Here is a 15,396-nt window from a genome sequence, read left to right as displayed (position 1 = left end):
ACCTGAGCCTCCCATGAGTTAGAATCTTTCTTAAAGTTTTTTTAAACCCTTACCTTCCATCTTAGAATCAATACTGTATATTGGTTCCAAGGCAGAAGAGTGGTAAGGGCTAGACCATGGGGGTTAAGTGACTTGCCCAGGGTCACACAGCTGGGAAGTGTCTGAGACCAGATTTTAACCTAGGACCTCCCATCTCTAGGTCTGGCTCTCCATCCACTGAGCTACCCAGCTGCCCCTCAAGTTAGAATCTTTTTGCTGGCAGAGGGTATCGCTTTGATGTTGACAGCTGCTGACTGCTTAGGACGGTGGCTGCTGAAAGCTGGGCTATCTGTGACAATTCCCTAAAATAAGACAACAATAAAGTTTGCCACATCGATGGACCCTTCTTTGGACCCTTCCTTTCAAGAGAGATTTCTCTGTGGAATGTGATGCTGTTTAATAGCATTTTACCCACTTTAGAACTTCTTTCCAAATTGAAGTCAATCCTCTCAAAGCCTGCGCGGCTTTAACAACTAAGGGTGATGCCATATTCTCCAATGTGGTTGGGTCTCAGGAAGAGGGAGGCTGGAGGAGAAGGAGAGACCTGGGGAGTAGCAGAATATATACCACATTGATGAAGTTCTCCATCTTCACTGGTACCCCAAAGAGTTACGATAGCAACAGATCACTAGAACACATCTAGCGATAAGGAAAAAGTCTGGAATATTGCAAGAATTACAAAAATGTGACTCAGAGACACAACGTGAGCACGTGCTTTGGGAAGAATGCTGCCAGGAGCCTGGTTTGATGCCTTTCATTTGTGAAAAAACAATGCAATAACGGTGAAGTGTAATAGAGCAAAGTGCAATAAAACAAGACATACCTATGTATGTATGTATATGCATTTATAATATAGACACACATAGATATGTACATAAAGACACACTCATATTTATATATACAAATATACACATTGTGTTTGTATCAAATGCCAAAAGATCCTGTATGTGTATGTATGTAAACGTACATGTATGTATATTGTACACACATGTGGGTACATATATATCTATAAACTGCTGTCGGTATTTGTTATAAACATAGTTTTATTGCAGTCTTACTTCTCTGACCCTGTTTATTTAATAAGCCTTTTTATAGACATGTCAGTATTTCACCAAACTGGTTTTTGCTCTTCATAAATAGTTCTTAGTTCTTTTATCTGATAGATGCAAAAGGCATGACAGTTTGTTCTTTAAAAGTTGTTTGATGTCTTTCTTAAAAAGCCTTAGACCTGAACTAAAGGATAATAAATACAATGGTGAAGCTCATTTGCATAGAGAGAACAACTTTAGACATAGCGAATTACAATGGGGCCTATAGTTAATGTAATAAATGCCAATTATCACCTCCAAAAGACATTTATTAAGTAACACCTGCATATAATACTAGTTACCACTTATGTAACACTTTATGGTTTACAAAGCATTTTTTATCTGTTATCACATTTGTCACATTTCTCTGTTGCGACAACTCCTTGAGTTAGGTACTATTATCTACATTTTAGAAATAAAGAAAATGAGGCTGAAAGGGAAGTGATATGTTACATATGTAGTGAGTGTCTAAGATAGGATTTGAACCCAATTCCTGACTCCAAGCCCAGTACTCTAACCATTGTGCATCTAGTAGGCAGGGTGCATTTCGGCATATGGTATTGCATTTAATGCCATACAAAGAAACTGGAAAGGAAGGAAGAGACGGAGGGAGGAAAGGAAGTACAGAAGTATGGAAGGAAGGAAGGAAGGAAGGAAGGAAGGAAGGAAGGAAGGAAGGAAGGAAGGAAGGAAGGAAGGAAGGAAGGAAGGAAGGAAGGAAGGAAGGAAGGAAGGAAGGAAGGAAGGAAGGAAGGAAGGAAGAAGGAAGAAGGAAGGAAGGAAGGAAGGAAGGAAGGAAGGAAGGAAGGAAGGAAGGAAGGAAGGAAGGAAGGAAGGAAGGAAGGAAGGAAGGAAGGAAGGAAGGAAGGAAGGAAGGAAGGAAGGAAGGAAGGAAGGAAGGAAGGAAATTTTGAACAAACACATAACTAGTCTCTGAAAATGAAAAAAAAATGTGGGATAAAACATGAGGTTAGTGCTTATTGTAGTAAATATTATAGTAAAATGTATAGTAAACCAATGTACCAACATATCTCAGTGAACTCCCTTGAAGCTGTCATTCTAGTTGTCAGTCTAAGAGGAAATGTTATCTCTGGGTGGCCTAAAAGACTAGGACCACTATTAAACTTAAATTGTCTTTGGTGGTGGCCATTGTTGTTATTGAATGAGGGCGACCAGGATGGAAGATGTTGTAGGATGATTCTTCTTCCCATTAGACTGCTCATTCCCCACAGGAGTCTGGTCTACACATCCCCCAAATGGTGCGGCAACCTAAAGAAACACTTCTTCCCCAAGCCCAAGAGAAATGATCTCATTCTAGGTCATTTCTTCCTGGCCCCCGTTAACCATAGATAGCAAATGCTTAAGCAGCAAATGGATTTAATTGTATGTGCTATATTTTGCGGGCAGAGCTTTGGGAAGGGTGAAAAAGCCTATTTGGATTGGAGACAGTCCCTGTTTTAATGGAATATTCACCAAATCTTTCTTGCTACAGTTTCAGACTTCACACATTCCATATTGCAATGTTTCTTGAGTCCCGTTCTTGTCTTTTCTTTCTTTCTTTCTTTCTTTCTTTCTTTCTTTCTTTCTTTCTTTCTTTCTTTCTTTCTTTCTTTCCTTCTTTCTTTCTTTCTTTCCTTCTTTCTTTCTTTCTTTCTTTCTTTCTTTCTTTCTTTCTTTCTTTCTTTCTTTCTTTCTTTCTTTCTTTCTTTCTTTCTTTCTTTCTTTCTTTCTTTCTTTCTTTCTTTCTTTCTTTCTTTCTTTCTTTCTATTTTATTCCATTCTTGTCTATTTTCCTCTAGAAATCTAATTGCTTTTAGGGTCATTGAAGCACTTTTTTTTCCAATGCAAAGAACAGTCAATCAATCAATTTTCAAGCATTAAAAAAATATCTTTATGTGAAAGCCAAGTGCTAGGGATACAACAAAAAACAAAACCTGTTCTTGCTCCAAGTTCCCATTTAATGAGGAGGCAACAGCTAATAACCAAGTACAAACAAGTGATATATAGCAAAGAGGACGCAAATGAACATTTATTAAGCATCAAATATATGCCAGGCACTCTGAAGCTCTTTACAGATATTGCCTCATTTGAGTTTCACCCCACCCTGGACGATTAGGTGCTATCATCAGTCCCATTTTACAGTTGAGGATGAGGCAAACAAAGGTTGTATGGCTGTCAATGGAGAGTTAGGAAGTATCCAAGATTAGATTTAAACTCCAGACCCAGCATTCTCTCCACTGCACCATCTAGCTGAGAAGCGACAGATCAAATGGAAAGTAATCTCAGAAGGAAGAGAACAGAAGGAAGCTCCAAAGGAAATATAAACATAGAGAATACCTTTAAAAATAATCTCTTGAGGGGGCAGCTGGGTGGCTCAGTGGATTGAGAGCCAGGCCTATAGATGGGAGATCCTAGGTTCAAATCTAGCCTCAGATGCTTCCTAGCTGTGTGACCCTGGGCAAGTCACTTCACCCCCATGGCATAGCCCTTACCACTCTTCTGCCTTGGAGCCAATACACAGTATTGACTCCAAGATGGAAGGTAAGGGTTTATTAAAAAAAAAAAATCTATTGAATGTATTGTATGCTTAGAAAGGCACGTAGTACAAAACTCAGATTTGCAGTACAATCCTCTCTGTCCCACTTTGTGGCACAAATGCTCGTTTTATTTTTGGGTTTATTAAGCTCAGAATAAACACACACACACACACACACACACAATTAATTGCTTTTTGGCATGGTCGTGTTCCTTCGCTGACAAATTTCTGGACCTCTACTAGGAAGACATCCTACATCATTTCCCCCCTCTCTTCTCATTTTCCTCCTTCTTCCCCCCGCTGGGCTCAGCCCCTAACTGAAACCGGGAAGCCCAGTGTGAATGGCAAAATCAAATAGATGTTTGATCTTTTCCTTTGACATAACAGCTCTTTGTGGTTTGAAAGCAGCCTTCCTTTTTATTCAAGGACTGGCCACTAGGGGATGCACTAAGTTAAAGCATACTCATGGCTCTGCAGATCCTCCTTGGAATCCTTTTGATCAGAAAGGATATTAAAAAAAGAAAAACAACCCCCCAGGAATAACCTCTAATTTCATAGGGTCTTAGATATAGAGCTAGAATGGACCCAAGAGACCATCTTCCTTTTACAGATGAGGAAACCGAGGCCCAGGAAGATTATGTGGCTTGTCCGGGGTCTCACAGGGGGGAATCAGCCAAGATGGAAACCCTGGTCCTTTGGATCTAGAGCGAGATGGCTTTTTATTGGACCATTTCTCCTTAATTTATTTTAGATCAGTCCAAGCATACTTTCATTTGAATGTAACACAGTTTCCTTTGTGTGCAGAAAAAATAATAAATCCACTCAAAGTGTTTTATCAGTAAAACTTCACCTGCTTGTGTATATGTGTGTGTGTATGTACACATATGCATACACTTATTTTTTTGTTTGGTTGTTTTACTCTTACCTTCTGTCTTAGAATCACACTGTGTATTGGTTCCAAGACAGAAGAGTGGTAAAGGCTGGGCAATGGGGGTTAAGTGACTTGCCCAGGGTCACACAGCTAGGAAGCATCTACAGCCAGATTTAAACTCAGGCATGTACATCTGTATGAAAGACAAACCAAATGCCAAGTTCAGCCTTGACCTAGAAGTTGCTTAGAGGTGCAGAGAGGCAGACCTTTCTAGGCAAAATGGGAATCTGGGGCTAGAACACCTGAGAGGTCTCCTCCAGCTCTATCATTCTGTGGCCCTATGGGATATGCTTACTTAGATGTAAATAAAATGGCCAATTTCTGCAGTGCTGGGAAGGAAGGGGAAAAAAGAACCGCAAAAGTGCCTTTCGATGAATGATTGATCACAAGCTGTCAAAGAATCGGACTGCTTGCTTTGACCTTGTACTCTTTTTCTTGATGAAGAAACAATTCCTTTTTCATTCTCTTAGATGTGCTTATCACAGGCATTAAGCTGGAGGAGTTACCTGTGAGAGAATTTCTGTTTCGGAGCAATATCGGGCTAAGCAGCAACGACGAGGAAGTTTTACTGGATGTGAAGCAGAAGCTCCTGGATTGTCATGATCACAGAATCTCTGGACCGGGGGTCAGAGGACCCCTCATCATGTGCACGGGAATCCTTTCTGAAGCATTCTTTTTTTTTTTCTTTTTAACATTTACTTTCTATCTTAGATCTACTGTGATTGGTTCCAAGATAGAAGAGTGGTAAAGACTGAGCAATGGGGGTGAAGTGACTTGCCCAGGGTCACAGAGTTAGGAAGTGGCTGAGGCCAGATATGAACCCGGGTCCTCCATCTCCGGGCCTGGCTCTCCATCCACTGAGCCACCCAGTTGTCTCCTGTAGCATTCTTGATAAAGAGTTAACGAGATTCTGCCCATACTTCCTTCTGAAGTGGGTTAGTCTTTTTTTTTTAGAATTGAAAAATTATGTTTAATTAGTTGACTTAGAATATTTTTCCATGGTTACATGATTCATGTTCTTTTCCTCCCTTCCTTCTCTCCCTAAGCCCATTGCCAATGAAGAATTCCCCTGGGTTTTACATATGTCTCTGATCAAGACCTATTTCCATATTATTCATATTTGCAGTAGGGTGACCATTTAGAGTCTATATCCCCAATCATATCCCCATTGAATCATGTGATCAAGCAGGTGTTTTTCTTTTGTGTTTCTGCTCCCACAGTTCTTCCTCTGGATATGGATAGCATCTTTCTCATAAGACCCTCAGAATTGTCCTAGATCATTGCATTGCTGCTAGTAGAGAAGTCCATCACCTTCGATTGTACCACAGTGTGTCAGTCTCTGTGTACAATGTTCTCCTGGTTCTGCTCCTCTCGCTCTGCATCACTTCCTGGAGGTCGTTCCATTCTCCATGGAACTTCTCCACTTTATTATTCCTTTGAGCACAATAGTATTCCATCACCAACATATACCACAATTTGTTCAGCCATTCCCCAATTGAGGGGCATCCCCTCATTTTCTGGGGTTTTTTTTGCCACCACACAGAGTGCAGCTATGAATATTCTTGTCCAAGTCTTTTTCCTTATTATCTCTTTGGGGTACAAACCCAGCAGTGCTATGGTTGGATCAAAAGGTAGGCAGTCTTTTATCACCCTTTAGGCATAGTTCCAAATTGCCCTCCACAATGGTTGGATCAATTCACAGCTCCACCAGCAGTGCATTAATGTCCCAATTTTGTGAAGTGAGCTAGTCTTAACCCTTGTGCCCATTCATTCCAAGTCATAGAATGTCTGGGCTGAGGAGTTTGCTCTTCTGAGACACTGGTCTATGAATCCCAAGATTCTTAGCTGGCCCTTGGCATCCTCTCCCTCTACCTAAAAAAGAGTTGGCTCCATTGGAGGCAGAACCCTTGTACTTCCTTCCTTATGTTTATATTGCTAGATAGATCCCCAAAGCTTATACTGTGTCCTTCTAAGTTTTGGATTGTCCCCAGGTGATCTTTGTAAGGGACTACAAAGAGTTCTGGCCTAGAGGAGGAATGTAAACCTGTCCCAAAGCCTAGTGATATGTATGGGCTTTTCTCCCTATTGGTGGAGATGAAGACTCTGCCCTTAATAATGGATAAAGCACAATTAGGAAGAAACTGATCCCTTCAGTTTTCAGAGTGAAGATGATGGAAGCCATGAGCACAGTGGAGAGAGTGCCTGCCCTGGAGTCACTGTAGAGGCATGAAGAAAGATCTGGATTATGAAAGATAAAAATTCAGACATTTTTTTTTACCTAGGACTTAGTTCATTAACTAGCCTCCCACTTATTGTTAAACTGCAATAATAATCATATCTTCTAGCTTGGGCAAGAGAACTTAAAAAAAAACCCCAAGAAGTCCTTTAACTCTGAATCCCAGTTTCTTGATGCTGTGGGATACTTCATATCATGAGGTATAAATTCATGATTAGAGGCATTATCTTGTCTTCTCTGACCAAGTGATTTCTTTTCCCTATTGTATTTATCCCAAATCCTCCTTTTTAATCCTCTCTGTTGCTTTCCTTCCATCTACCCACCCATCTGGCTCAGTGGATGGAGAGCCAGGCCTAGAGCTGGGAGGTCCTATGTTCAAATCTGAACTCAGACACTTCCCAGCTGTGTGACCCTGGGCAAGTCACTTAACCCCCATTGCCTAGCCCTTATCACTCTTCTGCCTTGGAACCAATATTGACTCCAAGACGGAAGGTAAGGGTTTTAAAAAAATATATTTATGAAGCACCTACTGTGTGCCAGGAACTCTATGCTAAGCACTGGGGATACGAAAAGAGGCAAAATACAGCCTCTGCCTTCGAGGAGCTTACAATCTATCAGGGGAGACAATATGCAAACATAGTGTAGATACAAAAATACAGGATAAATAGGAAATCATTAACAGAGGGCAGGCACTAGAATTAAGAAGCATTGGGGAAGGCTTCCAGCAAAAAATGAAATTTCAATTGGACCTTAAAGAGGGGCAGGGAAGTCAGGAATGGGGGAGGGAGAATATTCCAGGAGTTGAGTACAGCCAGAGGGAAGGCCTAGACCAGAGAGATGTAGTTAGTGTCTCGGCCATGAAATACTCAGAAGGTCAGTGTTACTGGATCAAAGACTATATATGTCAGGGAGTAGCACTTGAAAGGGAGGAGAGAGCTAAGTTAGGAAAGGTTTTGAATACCAAACAGAGGATTTTGTATTGGATCCTGGAGGTGATAGTGAGTCAACGGATTTTACTGAGTAGGCGGGTGACATGATTGAAACAGTTCTAGGAAAGTGGGCATGCCCTCCACTGAGGTAGATCCCAAGGCCTCTAGCCCTTAGTAGATGGTTGTGGTTTTTTTTTGGTTGTTTTTATTTTTTTTAACCCTTACCTTCCATCTTGGAGTCAATACTATGTATTGGCTCCAAGGCAGAAGAGTGGTAAGGGCTAGGCAATGGGGGTCAAGTGACTTGCCCAGGGTCACACAGCTGGGAAGTGTCTGAGGCCAGATTTGAACCTAGGACCTCCCATCTCTAGACCTCACTCTTAATCCACTGAGCTACCCAGGTGCCCCCCGTAGATAGTTTCACTAGGTCTTGTGGGCCTAAAATTCATCTCTTGAGGAATGGTGGTATGGAATTGACTCTGGGTTCCCAAAGGCTCTGCCACCAGGGTGCAAGATCTAAATTAGGATCATAGAGCTAGAGGTAGAAGGGCCTTCAGAGGCTCTCATATGTGGTCTCATGTATTTCTTATTCTTTTCTTTTTTAAAAACTATTTCCTTCTGTTTTACAATCATTCTAAATATCAGAGTGGTAAGGGCTAGGCAATTGGGGTTAGGTGACTTGCCCAGGGCCACACATCTAGCAAGTGTCTGAGGCCAGGTTTGAACCCAAGACCTCCCATCTCCAGGCCTTGTTCTCTATCCTCTGTCACCTAGCTGCCTCACTTCTTTATTTTTCACATGTGGAAATGGGCTGAGGAAGGCTACGTGGCATCACAAATCACGCAGATAGTAAACATCAGATTTGGCATTTCTTTTCAGCCTTCCATTCCATTTAAGAAGCACTTATTAAGCACTAAGTACAGGCGAGCCTGTATACTACAGACTTGGGGAGAGACCATCATCCAAAGACAAGCCTGGTTCAATTCAAACAGCCTCATTTTGCTGGAAACCCAAGAAAATGCAATTATGTGTTGTGGTTGTGATCCAGGCAACCTCCCACCCCCATCCGTGATCAGCTCCAGCTGGAGTCCACCCTGTGGAGCCTGCCTGGAGAAAGATGCTGTAGAGCACTGCATGGACCGTCCCTGGAGCTGGACGCCTCACGAGGACAATAGCCCCGGCCCTTTCCAGGGGGCCATGTGTGCTGGCTTAGTGCTAAAAGGCTAATAGGAAACGTGTCAGCAGAAGGGGCCGTGTTCCAAGTACAGCAAATCAGCCAGCTCCAAGCAAAGGACTCGGGGTGCACGCTAGCCAAGGGAGGAGGGGGAAGGGGGAGGAATTCTCCTGATCCCACTCATCACACACACAAGGAGACAGCAGTTCAGCTCTCTTCTCCCTCCCTTTACGGTTGGTATAAGCGTACTAAGAAATTTAATTAATACCTCCAGTGAAATGTGTGAACAGGTAGGGAACGCAGGGAAGAGGTTGGCCCCACACGGCGAGGTGAGAGAATCTCCACAAGTGCTGAGGGTTGAAGGGAGGCAGCCTCTTGGTCTCTAGCCTTTTCTCTCCCTGTCCCACTCGCCTTCTCCCAGGAAGACTTTCATACCTGACAGGAGGGGAAGCAGATAGGTTGGGGCTGGAGGCCACCACTCTGCTCTCGCAGAAAAAGAGGGGTTCCAGGCTACAAACACATCTATTTTCCCCCTTCAATATTGTTAGTCTTGGGGTGTGATCAGATTCCATCTAACTTTTGATGGCTTTTTTATCTGGAGGGAAGAGGAAACCTGAACTCAATATCTAAGGGTTAGAGTTAGGTTTTCCCATTGAATACAAGTTCTTTTTTTTTTTTAATTAATTTATTGAGTCAATTTAGAACATTATTCCTTGGTTATAACAATCACATTATTTCCCTCCCTCCCCTCCCCTCCCTCTTCCCGCAGTTGACGCTCAATTTCATTGGGTATCACTTGTGTCCATGATCAGAACCTATTTCCATGTTGTTGGTGTTGGCATTAGGATGTTCATTTAGAGTTGTAATGCAAGTTCTACAATGAATACTCAAAGGAAAGCAAAGGAACCCATTCATCCCACAGCAAAATAGAAATGAGAGAAGGTGTTCATAGAAGAAGGTAGATTAGACGATTCAGAATGAAAGAGCTCTCTTATTGGGAGCAAGATAAGAGGGCCCATGATCTCGCCCATGGGGAAACTTCCAGACATCTCCAGAGTAGCACGCTGGGAATAATGGTAGAGATGGCCCATTCCTCTCGTGTCTTCTTGGGGTCTTTTCTTTCAGCAACCTGGAATGAGGTTGGCCTCCTTCATCTTCTCTCTTGGAGCTAGAAGCCAGGAGCACCGACGTGATGAGTCCCCAAAAGGGTACTCTGAAAACTGAAGGGATCAGTTTCTTCCTAATTGTGCTTTATCCATTATTAAGGGCAGGGTCTTCATCTCCACCAATAGGGAGGAAAGCCCATATCATCCGGCTTTGGGCCAGAACTCTTTGTAGTCCCTTACAAAGATCACCTGGGGCCAATCCAAAACTTAGAAGGACACAGTATAAGCTTTGGGGATCTATCTAGCAATATAAACATAAGGAAGGAAGTACAAGAGTTCTACCTCCAATGGAGCCAACTCTTTTTTAGGTAGAGGGAGAAGATGCAAAGGGCCAGCTAAGAATCTTGGGATTCATAGACCAGTGTCACAGAAGAGCAAACTCCTCAACCCATTCTATGACTTGGAATGAATGGGCACAAGGGTTAAGACTAGCTCACTCTAAATTTTAAATGAGGCAGAGGGAGAGATGGGAATAGACAAGGGGAAATGTAGTAGAGCTATGGCAAGGGAAAACCATCAAACTAGAATCAAAGACTGAATCTAGGAAGTTGGCTTCTTGCCAAGAAAGGGGGAAACTCAGAGTACCTTCTATAAAAAATAACTAACTAGGTGGTGAAGTGGAAAGAGCTCTCGACCTGAGGTCAATAAGACTTGTATTCAAATCCTGCCTCAGACACTAGCTGTGTGACCCTGAGTTAGTCATTTAACCTCTGCCTGCCTCAGTTTCTTCAATTATAAAATGAGGATAACAATAATACCTACCTTGCAAGAGAGGTATAGAAATCAAATGAGATAATATTTGTAAAGCACTTGGCATAGTAGACTCTTAAATACTTGTTCCTTTCCCTCTTAAGAACTGTGAAAGTTCTAGAAAAGTCTCTCCCTCCAACTTCTCCTGTTCCCAAGCATGACTAGGTATTCCCTGACATCTGTTTATGATTTGTATCCTTGTTATATGTTATTTTTTGTTCTGATCTTTTGTTTTTCCTTCACATAAACACAACCACATAATCTATATATTATATAATTGTACCTGCCTCTTACATAGAGAGGGCTAAAGGGACATACACTGATTATCTAAAAGTTATACAGAATTTAAGCCAGAACAGAGATTCCTGATTCTAGTCAATTATTGGGGAATTTCTTATGCAGGGGGTGCAAGCAAATATAATTTTTTTTAAGGATCAGTATTTTTATATACTTTCTAAACTAGCACAGGTAAGAATCAATGAAGATTTAGGCCATCTTTATTGTTGAATAGTGTCAGTCATGTCTAAGTCTTCATGACCCCGTTGGGGTTTTCTCAGCAAAGATACTGGCCTGGTGTGTCACTTCCTTTTTCAGTTAATTTGACAGATGAAGAAACTGCGGCTTGCCCAGAATCACAAGTATCTGATGCTGGATTTGATCTCAGGTCTCACTGACTTCAGGTCCTAGGCTGTAGGACCTAGGCTGTGCCACCTCACTGCCATTACTCTGAACTAGAAAAACCCTTTGTTCACAGGCTTTGTAGGTTGTTGGAATATGAGAACCTAGAGCTAAGTATTAAGTATTCCTCTACCTCTCTGAGAAAGGAATGAAAGGGGGGAGGAAGTGGCCAAAGCAGGGACTCCACCACAAATCAAGCTCCAGGAGGCAAAGGTTGGTAAGGTCAGGTAGATAATCATTTATTAAGCATCTACTTTGTACCAGGCTTGGAGCTAAGTGTTGGGAATACAAAAAGTGGAAAAAGACAATCCTTGCCTTCAGGCAACTCACAGTCTGTTGGAGGTACCTACAAGTAAACAATTTTTTATGTATGATCCAATGGGGGAAACGACATGCAAACTACATACAAATGAGAGAGACAAGATGAATGGGAAATCATCAACAGATGGATGGCATTAAGCATTAAAGGAGTTTGGGGGAAAGCTTCCTGTAGAGGAAGGACTAAGAAGTCAGGAAAAGTAGGGGTGAAAACGAGAAGAGAGAGCATTCCAAACATGGAAGGACAATCAATGAAAACGAGGGGAGCTGAGAATTGTTCAAGGAATATCAGGGAGACCAAGATCACTGGATACAGCACATATTGAAGTGTGTATGGTGTAAGAGGACTGGAAGTAGGGAGAGGCTGCATCATGAAGGGCATTGAAGACCAAATAAGAGGATTTTATATTTAATCCTGGCACTGATAGAGAGACATTGGAGTTTATTGAGGACGGGAGTGGGTGCCAGAGTCAGACTTAAGCTTTAGGAAAATCATTTTGAGAGCTGAGAAAAGGATGAGCAGGGAGAGAGACTTGAGGCAGTGGACCAACCAGCACGCTTTTGCAGTAACCTACAAGTAATAAACACCTACACCAAGATGGTGACAGTCAAAGGAGAAGAGGGGACATTGAATGAGGCATGTTATGAAGATACAATTCACAGGATTTGGCAACAGATTGGATATGGAGAATGGCAGAGAGGGAGGCAGTCAGGCTGATACGTCGCTTGTAAGCCTGGGTGAGACTCGGAAAAAAGATGCTACTCTGAACAGTAATAGGGAACGAAGGAAGAAAGGAGGGTTTGGGGGGAAATATCATGAGTTGAGTTTTGGATATATTGAGTTTAAGATGTTCATAGAATATCTAGTTCAAAATATCTAATAGATAGTTGGAAATGGGACACTGGCAGTCAGAAGAGTGTTTAGGGTTGGATTAGATTTGAGAATATTCAATATTGAGATGATAATTGAATCCAGGAGATCTGATCTCCTGGAGTTCTGATAAGATCACCAAGTGAAATAACATAGAGGGAGAAGAGAGAATTCAGGACAGAGTCCCGTGCCATGCCCACGGTTAATATGTGTTCCAGCAAAGGAAACTGAGAAGGAACTGTTAGAAAGGTAACAGGAGAACCAGCAACAATAGTGTCATGAAAACATAGAGAGGACATGATCAAGGAGAAGAGGGTGATTGACAGAGAGGACAGAAAGGATGACAAGTATCAGAACTGAGAAAAAGCCATTAGATTTGAAAATCAAATAATAATGTCAGAAGCCAGACTAAAGAGTTAAGAAGACAAGATGAAAGGAAGTAGGGACCCTTATTATACATAGTCTTTTCAAGAATTTCACCACCAAAGGGGAAAAGATATGGAAAAATGGTTGTGGGGAAAGATGATTCAAGTGAGTATTTTTAGAGAATGGGAGACATATAAGTGAGTTTGCAAGTAGTAGGGAAACAGCTATTGAGATTGCCAAGAGAGATTTAAGGCAAGTGAGACAGTGGGGATGATAGAGGCTTTATAATGGGGTATGTATAGGGTGACAGAATATCTGAACAGATATATAAGTCATTTGAGAAGTACCAACAAACAAGTGAGACAGGCAGGGAAAATATGAGTCCCATTTTACTGATGAGGAAGCTGAGGCTCAGAGAGATTAAGGGTCTTATCCATCATCACTCTGCTGGCAGAGCTGGGATTTGACTTCAAGGGTCCTGACTTTGTCTCATTCTACTTCTATTATCATCATAGTGCTATTTACTTACTAGCTAGTTGACCTTCGGCAAATTATATTGCCTGTCTGGGGGTCAATTTAATCAGTTGGTAAATCTTGTCAGCTTTCCTTTACAATGACTCCCTGTGAATCTGCAGGATTATGCTGTGGAAAATGGCCTGTTGTGAGGAATAAGCCAACTATTTTTCAGGGCTTACTGAATGACTAACAACAATTTCTTCATGATTCATTTATGTCACATTAAATAGCACACAGTACAAAGGATGCTCATCAAAGATTGCATATACACTGAGGCTAAGCACAACCACTTCTCTGAAAAGTAATTTTGCAGGAAACGTTAAGATTCTGTGTGAGGGTCTACAGAATATCAATTTGCCTTTCTTGTTGCCTATTAGGTTACATAAAGAGTCTTACCAAAGATGCTACAATTGCCCTAGAAGACCTAGTAATGTACTACTTACCCTTTAATGTCCTGAGCTGTTTTTTAATGGCTCCAAAATTGAAAAACAAATAAACAAAACCTTTCCCTTGCACCCAAGCCTCCCATTGAACACTGCTCAATATTGAGAGCTCATGGAATTTTCTACCAGGTCACTGTATTATTCTAGCTCAAGTTTGCAATGTTGGGGATTAGTGTTTTGATTATATAATCTAGCAAGTACTAACTTGTTCTCCACTATTTGGATAGAGTGACTGCACCATTCTGGGCACTATAGGCAACTCTAATAGTTCCCAAGCATTTTGATTGAGTGGTGAATTTCTACCCTTAATTTTTCACAAAGTGGGGGACACAGTATGATCCATGGGGCCACCTACAGAAAATATCAGAACTAAAGAGAAAAATTCAGCTGTTTAATGCCCTTGTAGCTGCTCCCCACCTCTTGTTCTCTTTCCCTTGTCCATATTCATTCCCTACCAGCTGTATTTGCACACACACTCCCAAATGAAATAAACACAATTTAAGGTTTAATATTTAATTTATTGATTAGTAGCACAAAAAGGTTTTAACCTGATAGGAAGACCTTGCTGTAGTGGAAATAGGAGAGAGGGAGGATAAAGGGACAAAGACGCTGAGGGTTAGGGTTAGATGGTGATGATTACCTGCCTTCTTAACTGGGGATGTGCAGGTACAGCTGATAGTCCAGCACTGAAAAGCTGTATTTTTCTCTTTAGTTCTAACATTTTCCTCAGGGGACCGCATGGATCATATTGTATCCTCCACTTTGGAAACCAATTAGGATGCTAGCATCAAAAATTTAGAGCTGGATAGGACCTCCAAGGCTATCTAATCCAACCCTCTCATTTTACGAATAAAGAAAATAAACTCCAGAGACTGTGACTTGCCTAAAATCACAGGAGTGGTTACTTTCAAGTGGAATAACTAAACGGACATCCCCAGCCCCCTGCAGTAGAGATGGTGTGGATCTGTTTTAATTAACAGGTATTTTGAAACTAGCACATACAGATTGATGCTAGTAAAGTGGCTTGGAAGGCTTGAAATTTTTTGATTGAATTCTGCTAAATATTCTTTCCAGTGGTCTCTTTATATTCTTAATTTTTTTTTCTCATTGATGGAGTATAGGTAAAGTAGTGTCAAAATGGTCATAAATTCAGAATTACTATAGTCTGAATTTAGCTATTACTTTATCCCAATTAATACTGAATTAAAAGAAACAATGCCTAACCAACTTCCAAAATACCCTACTTTCCCATCCAAGACCACATCTCAGTTTCCTCATCTATAAAATAAGGGAGTTGAAATAGATGCCATCTGATTTTCCTACAAGTTCTAGATCTCTGGGCCTTTGATCTCAAC

This window comes from Monodelphis domestica, chromosome 7 (assembly GCF_027887165.1).
Source record: "Monodelphis domestica isolate mMonDom1 chromosome 7, mMonDom1.pri, whole genome shotgun sequence".
Classification (NCBI taxonomy): Eukaryota; Metazoa; Chordata; class Mammalia; order Didelphimorphia; family Didelphidae; genus Monodelphis; species Monodelphis domestica.
This window is presented reverse-complemented; position numbering follows the sequence as displayed.